Source organism: Coturnix japonica, chromosome 12 (genome assembly GCF_001577835.2).
Source record: "Coturnix japonica isolate 7356 chromosome 12, Coturnix japonica 2.1, whole genome shotgun sequence".
Taxonomy (NCBI): domain Eukaryota; kingdom Metazoa; phylum Chordata; class Aves; order Galliformes; family Phasianidae; genus Coturnix; species Coturnix japonica.
In genome coordinates, this window is record NC_029527.1 from 16,168,751 (window position 1) to 16,185,610 (window position 16,860).

The following is a 16,860-nucleotide window of genomic DNA, read 5'->3' on the forward strand; positions in this document are numbered from 1 at the left end:
ATTTTACGGTGGGAGTGAAAAGGATAATAAACAGTAAAACACTCAGGGGAAAAAAAAAGTGGGGTGGGGGGGTGTCTGGCTTAAGGAGAGAGCTGTTCTCGAGCAGAACAGGCAGAACTTGGGCATTAAAAGCTGTCTGGCAGCAGCATCTGGTCAGGAAATCAGCAGGCGGGGACATCTGGGCATCAGAGAGCACCATGAAATATACCTCATGTGGGTGTCATTAATTGTGAGGCTTACAGAAAAGTCTTGTTACAGCACTGATTCTACGCAAATGAAGAGCAATGGTCTAAAGACTGTGGTGGAAACACCTCAGCACAGGATGGAGTGACAGAGAGGTGCTGCTTGGTTTCTGGGTGATAGAAGACAGTACTTTGTTGACAAAGGAGATAATTCTGGGGAGAGGAAAAAAAAAAAAAAAGTGAACATGGGGTCTCTTTATCTTTAAAAAAAAGATAACAGGAATAAAAGTCAAATGCCAGAAGGATATATTGCTTTCTCTGGGGAGGAAAGCAATTCAATACAGCCTAAAATGAGAGAGGTGCAGAAGAGAGGATGTGGGCACAGCAAACTAAATGGCACTCCGCTGTGATGCATGCCCCACTGACAGGCTCTGCAGGGTCACGGCTGGCTCCTGCACTGCTCCATGCCCTGCCTTTCACCTACAGATGTTTGCACATCCCATTCTGCAGAGATAACAGGAAATCTGCAGGGGCTGCCAGGACCATAGGAGCATCTGGAATGGTGAAAGAGAAGGAACAACCTTACATGGTAGAAATATTAGTGGGTAAAGGAGTTAAGTAAGAATGAAGAGTGAAATATGAGCAAAGAATAGCATAGAAGGCTACCTCCTCAGTATTGATCTGTATGAGAAAACTGGTGAAGTGGCAAAGCAGCAAATGAAGGCATTCTTGTTGGTTGGGTCCTGATGCCAGACCTGGACAAAATGGACTCCAGGCAGTTTCTCCTCATTAGGAGGAAGGATTAATGTTAGATGTTGGAAAGCAGGAAAACCCCCTGTGTGAACAACTGCCTCAGAGTAATCAGATGTGATGCAAACAATATTTATTGCAGAGATATCATGATGTAATTTCTCAGTAGATAATGTGTGTGTGTGTGCACATGCAAGTTATAGATGTTTCTGCATGCAATTATCCCTGCGCATGCTGCATATCTCTGAAAAGGCTGAGAAGAATCTAAAATGACTCTCCAGAGTTAAGAATGACTTTGAACTAAATAGCTTAGCCATTTAACTCAGTGTTTCACAAACAAATGGAAGTTATTAAGAACCTTAGAGAGCAGAGCAATCTGGTCTTGAAGAATCTGAAGACAATTCAAGTGCTGCAGGGAAAAGCAGGATTGCTGCATGCACTTTTCCTTTGAACCTTTATCTTCCTAGGGCCGGTCCGCTTGAGGAAACTGCAGTCCAAGCACGTGGCCCACAGTAAGCAAGTCAGTGAAGCCTTACGAAGGTCTCTGCATTCCCAAGATTGCCGTCATAGCTGGCGCATGTTCCTGTTGGCTTCCTGTTGGGAAGTGTGTTAGCTTAAATCACCAAGGTTGGCTTTAAGTAACTCGTTTATTCTTTCTTGATAATGCTTTGAAAGAGGGAATTTTGCTGCTTATGTTGCTCCTGAGGGCTGTTATTTACAGCAGCCAGCAGTGCCATGCAGGCGCTGTGCGAAGGACGGGGTGGCTCTTGCAGAGCCATAAACACGCCAGCTGTCTTGGCTGAGCAGGATGGGATTTCCAAAGGAACCAAGGAAATTAGTCACCTAGCTTTCTACTAGCAGTAAATGATTGGTATCGCTGCTCGCAAAGATAATTTTCCCATAGCTATATAAATCTTGGGCGTGGGGGAGGTATCACCATTGCATGCTGCAATTCATGCAAAAGGGTGGTGGAACTCTTCCAGCACAGTGTGCCCTGCAGTTGTGCTCTGACTTGCATCATGCTTCACATTTCCCTTCTAAACTGCAAATCTCTCAGGACCTCTCTTCCAGGGATGCACTGTTTGGGACACTTCTCCTACCTGAGAATTTTAGATGTACTCTGCCAAGCAGCAGTTCAGGGTGCTGCAGACTGTGGGGACACAGCAGAGGCAGCTCCTCTGCAGCAGTTCTCGGGTTCATAGCACAACCTGACCCTGTGGGCTGCTGTGTTGTTCTGTAATGCCTCTCCCTATGTGCGTCCACATACAGAGCTCAGCTCATGGAACAGACTCACTTAGCAATGCCCATGTAAGTCAGTTTGACGGGGAACAGCCGCTATTTGTCACCTCTGTTCTTCTTCTCCCTGAAGAAACATAAGATTCTCACCTTCACCAAATCCTGTCTATTAAAATCTAAAGGCGGATGATCACATGAACGAGTTCGGGTCCTACAACTATAAAATAAATGTCTGCTGCTATAGAGAAGGCAGTTGGTGACCTTTCCCACCCGATTTCCCTGGTGATTCACAGGTTTTATTTTTTGCAAAGTACAAAAGCATTTTCTCTGGCAAATGCTTCCTTTGCTGAAGGTGAAAATGAATAAAACAAGCCCACAAAATGCAGAGAGGAGGCTTAGGTCTTTTCACAGTTATCACTATTTATAACATAATGCATCTGAAGTGCAGTGAGCTCTGTGGAGAAATGTATGCCTTTCCCCACATCGGGCTCAGCTCTGAGTTCCCAAGTTGATTCCCCAATGCTATGGCATCCTGTGCTCCCAGCAGGGAAGGTACCCATAGCACCGTGCACCAGTGAGCTCTCCTTAAATGGGAGGTCTATTTGGAGGGCATTTGACTCTATTAAAAATTTCATCAGGAATTGATATACTGCATTTTTCATTTGAAAATTTGCAATCAGGCAGGAAAGTCTGAATATTCATATGAGGGTAATATCTTTTCAGTATTCATTAATCTGAGTCAGTAATGAACCGCAGGTAAAATTGAGTGATAATTTTTAACAAGTAATTTATTTGATTATTTTCCTCATCTTCCGTTTTATTAAATATCCATGAACGGTTTAATTGACCTTCCTGAATTTTTCATTTAATATCCAAAGATGTGTTGGGGAATGGCGTGCCAAAATGCCGGGCTCCTTGACGCTCTCTTCTTATCCCAGTGTTTACCTCAAAGCTCCATCACCCAGCTCACGGCAGGCGGAGTAAGACCCTGGAGGATGGATCATCTCTTCATGGCTATTCCTGGTATATTTTAAGTTTACAAGTTCTCTCTTCAATCTCTGTTTCTTTTAAGACTCAGTTTCCTGGACTTGTTCAATCCTTCACCTTGGGGGGATGATTTCTAGATTCTGATCTTGTCCCCTTTCAAATCACCCCCTTTGGTCCACAGCTCTACTCACGTGTAGTGCGTAAGGCAGAATACATCTTGGCAGTGAGGCCTTATTAGGACTGAACGTAACAGAAAGACCATTTTCCCCATCTTGATGGGCACTCTTCGATTTACCCATCTCAGAGTGACAGCCTTTCAACTGAGCAGCTCTCCCAGCCCGCTCTGCAGCCAGCGCGGTTCCCCAGCCCTTAATTGTGCAATTGATTATTTCTACCCAAGCATAGGATCTTGCACTGTCTCTCATAACACACTTTTTAAAGTAGATTATTTCTGCAATTTGTCGAGACCTTTCTGAATTTTAATTCTGTCCTCTTGTGTGTTTGCAGTCCCTCCCTGCTCAGCGTTATCAGCAAATTTAACAAGCGTATTCCTTCCTCTGTCATACGAGTCATTAATGAAAAAATTAATAATGCTGAGCTCAAGGCAAGTCTCTCTGAAACTGTGCTTGATTCATCCTTTCAAAGAGAGCCATTTTCTGGAAATGAATGGTCTCCTAGCAAGCTCTGCCTGCTCTCCTCCAAGCTCCATGCTAATGATGAAGGCGCTGCTGATCCGCGGCCATTGCATGCGGCTGCTCCTTCTGCTGTTACTTGGTGTCATGTTCTGCAGTTCCCTGAATGGATGGTAAGTAAGCTGACATGCAGAGCAATGACCACCTCCATGTCCTTCCAGGCAGTGTTGCTTCTTCCCATCTCTTTGGATTCCCACTATGATAGTTAAGGTTCTGATATGGCTTCAGACAGTTCCTTAAGTATGTGAAGATAAAGCTCATCAGCATAACCAATTTGAAGACATCTAAATTAGCCAGGCACTCTTGCTTTTCCCTTTTTAGGAGATTACTATCTTCCCTCTTTGTTACAGTATTATTGTGCCGACCATCTGCTCTCGGTTGGCCTTTTTCATGAAGATAGAAGCAAAGAAATCTCATTAAACACTCAGCTTAGTTGGCTAATGGCTTTCCCACTCCTTTTTTGGACCTGCTTTATCACTAATGTAGTTGCAGGATGATATCTGGTTAATTGCCCCATGCTTTGTACCCTGACCTGCCCAGATTCATTGCCCTCAGCATTGCATGGTGGCAAACTTTCTGAATTAATTAATGCTGAGACTGAGGTGATGGGTTGGAATTCCTGCATGGTGAAGAGCACAGGATGAGTTTGCACTGTCAGGTGGCAGCTGTGGATTAGGCCCTGAGTGGAGCCCCACGAGATGGGGCAATTGGCTGTGGGAGCACCCAAGAAGCCCTCAGGGAATGGTTGAGATCCCTGATTTTTGTTCAATTTAATAGCACGAAATTTGAGCAAATTGCATTAACTTTCTTCTTTTTTCTTTTCTTAAGTTTTCCTCTCCTGACTCCCGCTATTCTTAGTACACTGCCAAGATTATTTCTGAGGTCTTTAGAGTTCTCAGTGGATTTCCCTTTATTGGTCCCAATGCTATGAGTAATTGCTCTCTGTCCTTGAGCCTTTCCAAACAGCTCCTGCAGCAAGCTTCACCTTTATGTCTACGTGACCTCAAGGCACATGAAAAAACCTTTTCAGTGATATTGGACAGCTTGTAAACAGATTTCCATACAATTCCAGCCAGATGTAAACACGCAGGGCTTGAAAATAAGTATTGTGAGTTACAGCGATACAGATCAATAGAGACTTGTGGTTTGAATTCACTCATGGTGCCGTAATTTGGGTAATAAGAAGAGGAATATTATAACGTAAAATGTCACGGTTGCAACTCCATTTGTGCTCTCACACCAGAGACTGAGGAAATGAAGAGCTCTCTGAGTAGCAAAGCTAAATAAAAGCAAAGCACAGAGGAACCTGGCTGGGCGTGCTGACCTTCCTTTCAGATTTCAAGCAACTTGAAATGGAGCTGTAGTTAGAAGTGGCCATCCACATTGTTTCTTCCTGCAGAGCATTAACCCACAACTTCCTGCAGCAAGCTGTCTGTTATCCACTAGCAGGAGAAAAAACGACCTTTCCCATTTTCTCCTGGCATGTCTGAAATCAGGTGAGCTTGGTCAGGTCTGAATATTCTAGCCTGGCTGAAATACCAGAATGAAACAGAATTGCCCACTGTTGGTTATATGATGCAAGGTGGAACGCAGCAGAAAACTCAAATTTATCCACATCCTCAGGAACCAAAAAGCTGGAGCCCCACTGCGGGTGCTTCTCTGGCTTTGGAGTGGCAGCAGTTTGCCTCCACACAGCCCAGTTCTAGGGGAGAGCAGCTCGGGCTGTGCGGTCCCAGCAGGGCTGAGTGGGAGGAACCAGGGCCTGAAGTCACCGCTGCAAACTGCAGAGTGCACAGGACACCATTGTGGCTCTGCTGCTCTGCAGCCCACTGGAGCTTTTCCTGACTCTTTGTAGCTCTTCAGTTGGAATGGAACAAATGAAAAGCTTTGTCTGGAATCTGGGACAGACGCAGCAGGCAGTTTGTTACATGTGGGTTTTCCTGGGATTCTCATGCTGAATACAGGACCAAGGCTGAAGGCTTTGCCTTGGATGCGGCTGCAGAGCTGCAAACTTCTGCAGGGAGCGAGCAACCCTGAGGAGACTGAAGAAGGAGGAATCCGAGGAGAAGTGAGGTGGTGCTTTTTAAACAAATCTATTTTTTGACAAGAGAATTGAAATATGAAACCAATTAAAATGCCAAGGAATTTTGAAAACAGTCCTGACAGAGGAAACATGCCTTTAAGCTCAACTGATGTAATCAGATAACAAAATCTTGATAGCTGACACCAGCTAGGAGCAGTTTATAAATAAGGGGTGTATTCCTTCTTATCCATTGCTTCAAGCAGTCACTCAATTTAAATTTAACTTCCAGTTCAGTGAGTAAGGAGTTTAAGGTCTCTGGCTGGTGATGGGAGGACAGCCACTGCAATGTGAGCATGCATGCTTCAGCACACCAGGATGCTTTGTGATTCGTAAACTGAGGAGGGAGGTCAGACTAAAGGGCAGCATCAGGAAATAGTAGAGCTTACTGATTCTGCTTGGAGGCAGTGATCCAAGGAGGATCCCCTCTGAGACTGGTGGTCTCCAGCAGCCCTATTACCACTGTGGAGACAGAGGTGCAGGGTAATGTGGCTTCCAAGCCAACCACTCAGTGGCTTGATGGCTCCTGAGGACACAGCGCTTGGAGCCCATCACCCCACAGATGGGGCACATGCAGTTCTTGCCCTCCTCACCCTCAAAAAATGAAGAGCTGCCACCTACTTTAGTTACCAAGCTGGAAACTGTTAAACCAGGCCAAGATGGTCCGTGAAGAAGTGGAAAAATAGTTGAAGTTGAAAAGTCATTCGCTCAATAACCAGCGGAGCTGGAACGCCTCGTTCTCTGCCACCTCAACAGCTGGCAGCTGCAGGAAGATTTTTCTCCCGAAGGTCAATAAACTCACCCGTTTTTTATTTTAGTTGTATATAATATTGGAAAAGCTAAATCATGCCTTACCTTCAAAACTCGTATTTAAGGCTTTCTGGCAGGCGCTCAGAGCTGCCTCACACACCAGGGGAAGGGACCCAGTTTTGTCATACCTACACAGTTGCAGCGCTTCTGTTTAAAGTCACGTTCTTCATTTCCAGGTGCTACCAGGAAAATTAGAATGAGGTTTGTTTTCTTGTTTCCCCCACTGCCGATGGTTTCTGCTGAGCTGTTGAACAACACCGGTTGAGTGTTACCTTGACACTTTAATTTGGAGGCAATTTAATACGTTCTGACTGAAGATTTAAAAGTAGAGTTCCTAGAGCAGAGCAGCAACAAGGCGCAGATTTCATCCTTTTTGACCCATTGTCAGTGGGTTGGGGTTTTTTTTTCTTGATCTGTCATTTCAGAAACTCTGTGTTGTTTCACTCCAGGTACTTTAACAGCTCATTTTAGCCCTGCTGACATTGCTGTGTCACGGTTCATGTCTTTTCTGACATGAAGCTATCAAGTTCTTCCATTTACTCTTCCATTTTACCTCTGCTTACAAATGAGGTTTAGAAAAGCTAAAACCTCTCTGCAGCTAAGGTGTCTTTTATTGAATAGTGTTACTCCTAGGATTTTAAAATGTCTGATGCATGTGCTCAGTCAAAAGGCTGAATATCTTTGCAAAGTACTCTGGAAAAAGACAACTGAAGATAAATTCCACGAAGTAAAAATCATCACAAACACATCCATTTGGATTTCATTTAGATTCCTGTTCATTTAGATTTCCTTATATATCCTGGGTATATTTTGGAATATCCCCATCTTTCTGTGCTCCCCATTGGCCCTATGGCTCTGCCAGCTCCTCTTGGAGCCTTGGGTGGGACATTTGCTGCATGGCAGTCACCCCTATGGAGGAGGAACAAACCATACCAAATGGCAGTAAAGGCCACTGCGCAATGACATCATTTCTTTATCTTTTATATATGTGTTCCGATAAGGCAAGATCTGAAGGAGGTGGATCTTTCATTTACAACTTTCACAGACTCTTGTTTCATATTTGGAAATGAAAGACAACATCTACTTCTTTTTTTATCTCTGAATTTTAAGCCTGTTTCCACACCAGAAAGTGTGGGAGAAGAATAGCAGATAAAAATGTTTGAAATACAAGCTATTCTTTGAAGTTCTTGGGATATTTTAAAGCTTTTCCCTACAGCTATTTATTCTGTGCACTTAACATCTGTTTTATGCTTTGATATACTTCACAATTATTTTTCATCCTTAATTTGATTTTCTTTTAATAACATTGTTCCCCAAAACAGTAGATGACAAAGACGTCTGGCCCGCATCAGATAATCCCCATCTCACCACGATGAGTTGTTTTAATTATGCGCACGTACATATTGTGCTGTAGCTCTAATTAAAGGCTTTATGATTTTAGGAGGCAATCCTATGGAAAAAAAAAATAAATTACTTTTGAAAGGATTTGCTGTGTTACTTCAGATAGTCAATGCTTGTGTACAGCATATGGGTTTTCCTTGACAAGATTGGAATTGCTGAAGAAGTCGGAGCCCTTCCTTACTCACTATTGTAAAAGGAGGGATGCTTTCTCATTAAAGGAAAAATAATTTGGAATACTACATGTATAGTAGTTTGTTGTTTCTTTTTTCCTAGGTAATGAATATTCTGGATTCTGTCAGTATAGGATTGCCTTGTTTGTATACAACTAGCTTTTATTTCACGCCAGGAAGCTTTCCCTGAGAATTAGATATTATTTAGATATACAAGGACTACTCTAACCAGGCAGCTCTGCCTCTGACAAAGGAATGGGAATGTAATGGCGTTTCTCAGTGTTCTGTATTATAATTTACCTATATGGTACCTTGCTGTGGGTTATATATTTCTTTTATTCCCTGGCAATTCTGAATTGCCTGGGGAAACAAACAGCTTTGTTTAAAACAAAACAGAACAAAAAAGAAAAAAAAAGATTAAAAAAAACCCTTCTAATTCCATCTTAGAATCTGCAAAATATCGGTCTGACCCCACATAAAATATTTCATTCTAGTTGCTAAGTAATCTGCTATTTTTTAACTTAGAACAGCATTCAGATTGAAATATTGGATTAAAAATATTTTGACCAAAATGTGTTATTGAAACAGTTCTAACAAAAATAAAATTAAAAAAAAAAATAAATTAAGGCAATTTGCTGAAATGATGGATAGTCACGAGGCTCTGAGATCAGCCTGATTCTGTGCTTTGTGAAGGGACAAGATCTGTAACACACCGTTCTCCTCCAACACCTGCCCCAGGTGAGTGCCACCGATGTGTTCCTTTATCCCAGCTCCTGTCATTATTTGTGTTACCGTTGCTCTGTTTATGACATGGTAGGCTTACTGGTTCTCTCTGTGTGCTGCACTCAGCCCTGATTTTCTCACTTTCTTGCTGGCCCTTCACCTCCCCCCAGTTCAGCTCTCTCTGACAATGAGAACCACCATTGTTTGTAAGCTGTCCAAATTTAAAACAATCAATTTTCATTCACCACAGATTTTAATACCACAAACCAGCAAGAATTGCTGGGACCTGAATTCTGATCTTCTGAATGTGCTGATTTGAAGGAACCATCCTTAACATGGCTTCAGCTTCTGCTGTTGCGGGTAGGTGGGGTGAAAGGAGCACACTGGATAGGGCTGGAGGCTCTGCTTTGTTGAGCAGCATCCTGGGAAATCCAGTGCAAAACCAGGTAAGAACTTGTTGTGCTGCAATGTCAGCTACTTATTCCATATTTGTGACCACCTAATGACCTTTACAAGGAATTAATGTTCTTATTTTTCAGTGCTTTGGTATTTTAATACTTTTTAAGAACCATTTCTATTATTTAGCGCCCACCTCCTTGTGCTTTAATATAAGAATCTCATTCAATTTCATTTTATGTCAGTGGTATAAATCTTTGATCTTTATTTTAGTTGTAATGTAGCCATTAAGGAAAATGCTAAAGATGTCTCTGATTTCTCTCTTGCTAAAAGCAGGACCAGGAGTTTCACAGAGATCAGCACCAGGTAACGATCCTCTCAAACAATTTGCCCATTTGAGGAATAAAAGTTAACAGATATGCCACAACAGATGTTTATAATTTGGTGCTATAGATTGTATTTTGATGCACTGAGCAGCATCGCTTCAGCACCGCCAGGAAGCATCCCTTGTTGCTTCTAGCAAGAGCTGCCATTGCGATGCATTCTGTTGACTACATTTTGAAACACAGATTGTTTCTAATTTTGCTTCTTTGGTATACTCTGAGTACTGGAATATCTCTGTTACTTTCTCTCTCTCTCTGTGTTTTTTGTTGTTTTTTCTTTTTTGGGAGTTTTTTTCCTGACTAAGTGCATATTGAAAGACCAGGAGCTGCCCCTCACCCTCACTGCCAGGAGGTGTGGGGGGCTCAGCCCATGGAAGGGCCGGCGTGCTTCAGGCTGAGCCAAAGCCTCCACGAAGGCATTCTGTTTGGCAGGAAAGCTTAGTGTTTAGGTTATTCTCAAGCAGCCTTGAGATATAAAAATGTTTCTGTGGGAGTTCTTGGCTGTGCATGAAGGCTGAGAGAGCCTGTGGGGTGGAGGTACTGCTGAGCTGCCTCCTGCTTTGCAGATGGATGGGAGAGAAGGGGCCGGCTTCAGTTTGGGTCTGACCATTTGTTGTGCACTCACACAAGGGCAGGGATGGGATTTTCTTCTGGAATTGATCTGTTTTGAGCCAAGATGTTCCTGGAGCTCCCATTATGTGTGAGGTGAAAATAAAGTCTTAAATGTAAAGGGATACTCATTGCAGTGGGTGTCAACCAACTGCAGGTTCTCCCTCCTGCTCTGCAGATGCTCCTGCATGGCTCCAGAGGAGCCACATCCTTGAATCAGAGAGCAAAGGTTTCTGTTGGCAGGCAAAGGCTTGTGCTCTGAACTCCACTGTCTGAAATCCTGTGTACGTGGCTCCAGGCTGTCCTTGTGACCCCAAAATATGGATTAAAAATAAAAGCTGGGTATATTAGATCAGCCAGGCTCCAGGGAAGAGCTCTCTGCTGTGGATTCTTGGGACCATGTTGTAGCTGAGCAGCCTGAGCCCCTTCAGCTGGTGGAACTATTCCTGGGTTCAGTCTGTGGATGGAATTGTAGAAACACCTTGCACAGCATTTGTGGGTTTTGCTCAGAAAAACAACTTTGTTTTTGGAGAGAGAATGTAGGTTTTTTTTCCCCTTTGCAATATCCAAAGCAGAAACTGCCTACTGTAAGCTTTCTGAATAATCTGAGTATATTTTGCATATGTTTTCTTCTGCTGCTCAAAAGATAGAAATGGGAGTTAAGGATGGCTGCTTGTTTTGGCACGGTGTCACGTAGGCTGATCCAAAGAAAGAAAATCCCTCGCGGTGACGATGATGGTGATGGAAGCGCCAGGTCCTTCCTCCCACAGGGATGGGGTGGCTGAGCTCAGAGCTGTGCAGGGTTCTGCCTTCAGTGGGGCCTCAGGCTTAGCACCACCCACAGCCCCTGGCTTGCATTGCAACATCTTCTGCATGGGAAGAGCCCTTTGAGTGTGGGGTTACACCAGCCACTGCTGTCCAGATGTGTCACAGGTGCCAGGAGGAGAGGAAATGTGCTGGGATTCATCTTAACCCTTGATTTGTAAGAGGTGGCAGTTTCATGTAGTTTATGCAAAATTCACCAAGTCTTTAAAAAAAAAAAAAAATGTTGTGAAGAGGACACTGGCATCATCTTGAAAGGAATGTAAATGAGCGTATCCTTAACGCACAGCGTCGTTTGCCAGCAAAGACAAGTCTAGGAGAGCTGTATTCCCACTGAACTCACGGAGTTACAGCAGTGCTGACACCAAGTTCTGTAATTGTGTGCTGTTGCAGGAAGCAAAGTCATCTCGTTGGGGAACTCTTCGTCTTCCTGGCTCTGCTTTGTACTGCTAATGATTCTGTGGTTACTTTTCTTTCTTTCTTTTTCTTTTTTTTAAATTTTTTTTTACATTACAGTGAATGTCACGCCTTTATGTAAGACTCCATATAGTACACAGTAATATGAATTATGCAAAACACCACACAGCTGTCACGTGAAGAGCACTATCACGTTGAAATAAGCCAATGTGTGGTGAGTGTGAAGTAATACCGATATTCTCTATCAAATAACGAAGTAATTGTGCACACATTTGTGTGGAAAAGATGAAATTCCAGATTGAATGCATGCAGGCAGCGGAGCCAGGGCTGGGCGCTGTGCTGCCATGGCAACGGAGCAAGGCTTGGTACAGAAATAACTGAGCATCACCAGCCTCACTTCTGGGATGTGCTATGTCCAACTTGGTAGTAGTCCCACTCAGAGCCCAGAGGGACCACCATCACTGAGAGGCCATGCCCGACTCCTGGTGATAGCAGAGTGAATAACAGCAGAGCTTTGTTCTTTAAAGAGCAGAGCTAAAACATGCACCTAGAGGGCTGCTTCTCATTTATCATTACCCACAATCTCCTATTACCATCCACCATTACCATCAAATACTTAAATACACCTGAAATTGGCTGTTGTCAGTGGCAGGGATTGATATTTTGTGGGCTCCTGGCCCCATGTCTTCTGCAGGCCAGCCATGGCCCCACCAACCCACAGTGCCATGCATGGAGTTGGGAGCCACTGGGATGAGGTGATGTGCTGGAGGGGTGAGAGGTACTGAAGGGGTGTTACTGACATATCTTTGGGCTGGATCACAGCTCTCATAGAGAATGTGAATCCTGGGAGCCCTAGAGCCCAGCATAGGTCTGCATCCCCCGGAGCTCACAGGTGTGGGGCTGCCCAGAGTGCTCTGAGAAATGAAAAATTAAGTGCAAATGAGATTTATTCTCGCTGATGGATTTTGTACCTCCCTGCTCTTTCCTCAGCACTTTGCTGCTGGCAAGTGCTAGCTAAATAGCAGCATGAAGCGCTCATTTGAAGCCTGATTTATGAACACTTTTGAAACTAAAATAATTCTGAGTTAAAATTCTCTTTATATGGCATGTGGTTGGATATTCTGGGGCCAGAAAAACCTGTTGAGCAGCAATGATTTTAAATTGAAAACAATATTAGAATATTTGGATTGAATAAGCATCATTATCTTGTAAACTGACCTTCTCCTTTGGTCTTATATTTTGTCCCACTAGAAAAGTTAATCATCAAATTTTTATCATAGAATTATTGGACAGCCTGGGTTGCAAAGGCCCACAGTGCTCATCCAGTTCCAACCCCCTGCTATGTGCAAGGTCACCAACCACCAGACCAGGCTGCCCAGAGCCACATCCAGCCTGGCCTTGAATGCCTGCAGGGATGGGGCATCCACAGCCTCCTCGGGCAACCTGTTCCAGTGCATCACCACCCTCTGGGTGAAAAACTTCCTCCTAATACCCAGCCTAAACCTCCCCCGTCTCAGTTTAAAACCATCCCCCCTTGTCCTATCACTGTATTTTTTTTCTTTCAAAGAAACTGAAGTATTTTTCTTACAAAAGAGCCTTAGACATCCATGGCAGGTGAACTGTGAGAGCTTTGTTGCTAATTGCATCCATTCACACCAACAAAACCCTTCCAGGTTCTCGATTGCAGTCTTCACCCAGGGTGAGATTTTGCCAGACCCTTGAGCAGCTTTTTCTTATGGAGTCTGGTCACAGGCATAAAGCTGTCTGGTGCTGATCCTCCTGAGATACAATCCTTTGCTCTGGCACCACCAATGTGCACACTCATGGCCATAAGCCTGTTTTCAAACCATCTTCAGATTAAAGTTGAAGGAAGTAATCTAAGGGAAAACAGATTATTTCAAAAGTAATGGGTTCTCTTGCTTCCAATTTCCTCCAAGTCTATATGTATAGTTTTTTGGTTAAATTTAGTCTGAAGCTGTTTGGTAGGGGGGAAAAAAACCACAGTGATGCTCTGGGAATCCAGTGTTGGTGCTGAAAATACAAGTTTTTTTGTGCAGTCTTACATCTATATTGTATTCCCCCTGCAACACCAGCCACTGCTTTTCTCTATGATGCCCTATGAGATGTGCCCTGCGTTCTTCTCACGCCTTGTGTATGGATTAGATTTTCTTGTCTGTATTTACATTGTGAAGGAATTGATGTAAAAAATGGAACTTTCTAATTTCCTAGAGAGAATCAATATGTGGCTTATTAGGAGATACTTAACACTGGTTGTGTCCTATGATGCTCAGAGATCGTTTCTATTTGATAGATGTTTCTATTACTCAGTTAAAAAAAAACCAACAAAAGTCATGTTTGAGGCATAACTATGCAGAAGCGTGAAGAACTAATCCACACTGTTATAAAATAGTTATGTAAATGAGATGTGGAGGAATCATTTATCTGAAAGATTACATGGGAATAACATCAATCACCAAGATCAGATAATGAAGCCCTATTCCTTCATAGTAAATATAGTACTCTGGCCCTGATTTTTGAATACAGAGGAGGGGATTTACCAGCTTCCTGTGGGGATTCCGCATCTGTTATGTGTAGATGTCACAAACATAGTTTTGCAGTCAGCTTCACCATTGTGTGGCATGGGCAAATTATTGGCTTTGCTCACAAAGTTTTGTGAGCTGAGATTTGAAGGTCAAAACAATAAGAAAACATTTAACAAAAAGATTTAAAATAATATGTTAGCATTTTTAATGTAATATAACATCTGTAATATGAAATAATTACCTGAGACATCAATTTTTAGAGACACTGAAAAACAACAGCATACTTTATAAGAAGATTATATTTGTAGTATGTGGGAACAACGCGTGAAAGGGCTTTGCAGGTGAAAATGCCCATTCATTTTCTGCAGCACCTCTGAGGTGCCCACCCTGCCTCTTCTCGTGTCCACACACACTTTGCTACCCCTGCAGCAGTGGTTTTGGGGCCTTGCAGTTGTGCCAAGATACACGCAGGGAAGCAGTGAGATGTACACACACACACACACAGGGCTGTGAATCCAAGCTTCATTCACAGGGAGAGCTTTTGCACAGCTGTATGCATTAGTTTTGGATGTCCTTTGACAGCAGAAGCAGTAATGCTGCTGTTATCCTGCCAGCTGCCATCACTGAGACTGCAATTTTTCAACTTCTTTTAACTTGGATTTTGGTACAAGCAATAGCAACTGCTTAAGTGTACAAAATGCAGCATTTGTTTAAACCGAGGGACTAGATATGCAGTCTTATAGACATCATTTATACAAATAAAATCTGTTATGAAGATTGGTGGAAGGAAGATTATATGAACAAAAATGAGCATTTCTCAAACAGTGGTGGAAACTTGGTGATTTTATGTGTGTGCATTGTTGTGCTGCCCGTTTCTGAAGGATGCCTTATCCAGGCCAAGGGAGCAAGTCGTGTTACACTTCCACTCCTCACTGAACAAAATGGGATAGACAAAGCCTGGGGCCTGATCATCTTCTTCCCTCAACCCATCCATCTTCCCCCACAAGTCAGAGCACACCCAGCTTGGTTCCTGGAAGGCCAGGGTAGAGTTGGCTGGGGCTATAACACAGGCTGGGGGCTGGGCAGCAGCAGTGACCCTACCACAGGGCATGGGGACCTTAGCAGCTGGGAGACCACAACTGCCACCCCAGGCTGCCAGGGAAAGTGCTCCCAAGGGTGGGAAATTGGACTATTGTGTATAAACATCAAGGGATGCGCAACAAACCCCAACAAAAAGTAGAAAGGATAGATGAAGCAGTAATGGCATAGGCAGGGAATGTGATGTCTGAGTGATTCATTACATGTCTGCCCTGGAGCAGCACTGGCATGTATCCTTCAGAGAGATTTAAATGCAAGATTAGATTAGATTGCAGTTTTTGATTTTGTATATTTTGTGGGGGGAAAAAACCCCACCACCTTTAATTTCATGTCATTATAGTAGAATAATTGGTTTAATTAGTTAAACCTTTCCAACTGCATGGAGAAGGAAATTGCATGATTTTTCATTTATTAGCATGCCCTGTTGTTATGATAGTCTGAGTGCTGAGAAGACACTCCTCGGAGATTGTTCTTTTGATTTTAATGCAAAGATATTTTTTCATGTCAAAAGCCCTGCAATGAAGAGTAATTCTCCATAGCAAGTAGCTGTGCGGGTCTGATTTACACTGCAGACTGCTGCTTATGTAAAGCAAGGAAGATGATATAAATTGGAGGTAATAGCGTAGAGTGCGGAATGAAAGATCCTGTTTCATACTCAGCACCTTCTTCCTGCTGGACTAACGAGTCTGATTTTGTCTGTAGCTCCTCTACAAAATGATCCCTGGATATCAGCTGGGAGAGCTGCTATGATGGTCACACAGTAAAAAGCACAGAGGAGTTTGACCTCTGGGGCCCTGTGATAACTCAGAGCATGGCTAACAAGCAGCCTACAGAAGTGTTCCTTTCTTCATGGATAGGCTGGGAGAATTTGTCCGAGATCTGAGCCACTTTCCTTGGGGACCAACAATAGAATTCCTCTTTTCCCACCATATAAATAGTCCAAGATGAAGTTGTTAGAGCTACAGGCAGACACGTGATCTTCTTCACTTTTTTTTCTTCACTCTTTTTTGAAGGTTGCTGAAGTTAAAAGTTCGAATTTTCAGATACCTTCCAAAATTCAGACTTTAGTTGTTAATAAACGTGTGATAGCATCTCTGGGAAGAATAGTATCCTTCTATCGGCCAAGTGCTGCTAATGCCCCACCTGCTCAGCATCAGAAGGTCTGATCCTCTGCCCAGAGCCTTGGTGACTCTGTGCACTGCTAGGGCAGGCAGCTGGGCACACCGATGCACTGGGACATGGGACTGTAACACGTCAGGTTTGGTGCACTGGCTCCAGCCAGTGTTTGGAAGTGGGGTTTTTGGCATAGCCACCTAGTGCCCATAAGCTGCTTTGCTTTGCTTTGCTTTGCTTTGCTTTGCTTTGCTTTGCTTTGCTCGGGGATTGCTTATGTTTAATGTTTTGCTTTGTGATTAATAGATATTTTCCTTACCATGTTTATTAGGGGATGAAGGAGTTTCACACAGAAGGATTTGTTTCATGAAGAAATTATCCATCCAAAAGGTGGATGTACTACTTACGTAAATCTTCTGCTGTTCTGTTAGGGTCCCACAGGGCACCC

At 43.4% G+C, this 16,860-nt stretch overlaps 1 long non-coding RNA gene across 2 annotated transcripts in view; it reads left to right on the plus strand.

Moving 5' to 3' along the window:
- Window positions 1–10,610, plus strand: part of LOC107320018 — a 54,951-nt gene extending 44,341 nt beyond the window's left edge. For both annotated transcript variants that reach the window (XR_001558101.2, XR_001558103.2), the window contains one exon: window positions 1,400–10,610. This is a non-coding gene — a long non-coding RNA (uncharacterized LOC107320018). The remainder of the gene's footprint in view (window positions 1–1,399) is intronic.
- Window positions 10,611–16,860: the final 6,250 nt, after the last annotated feature.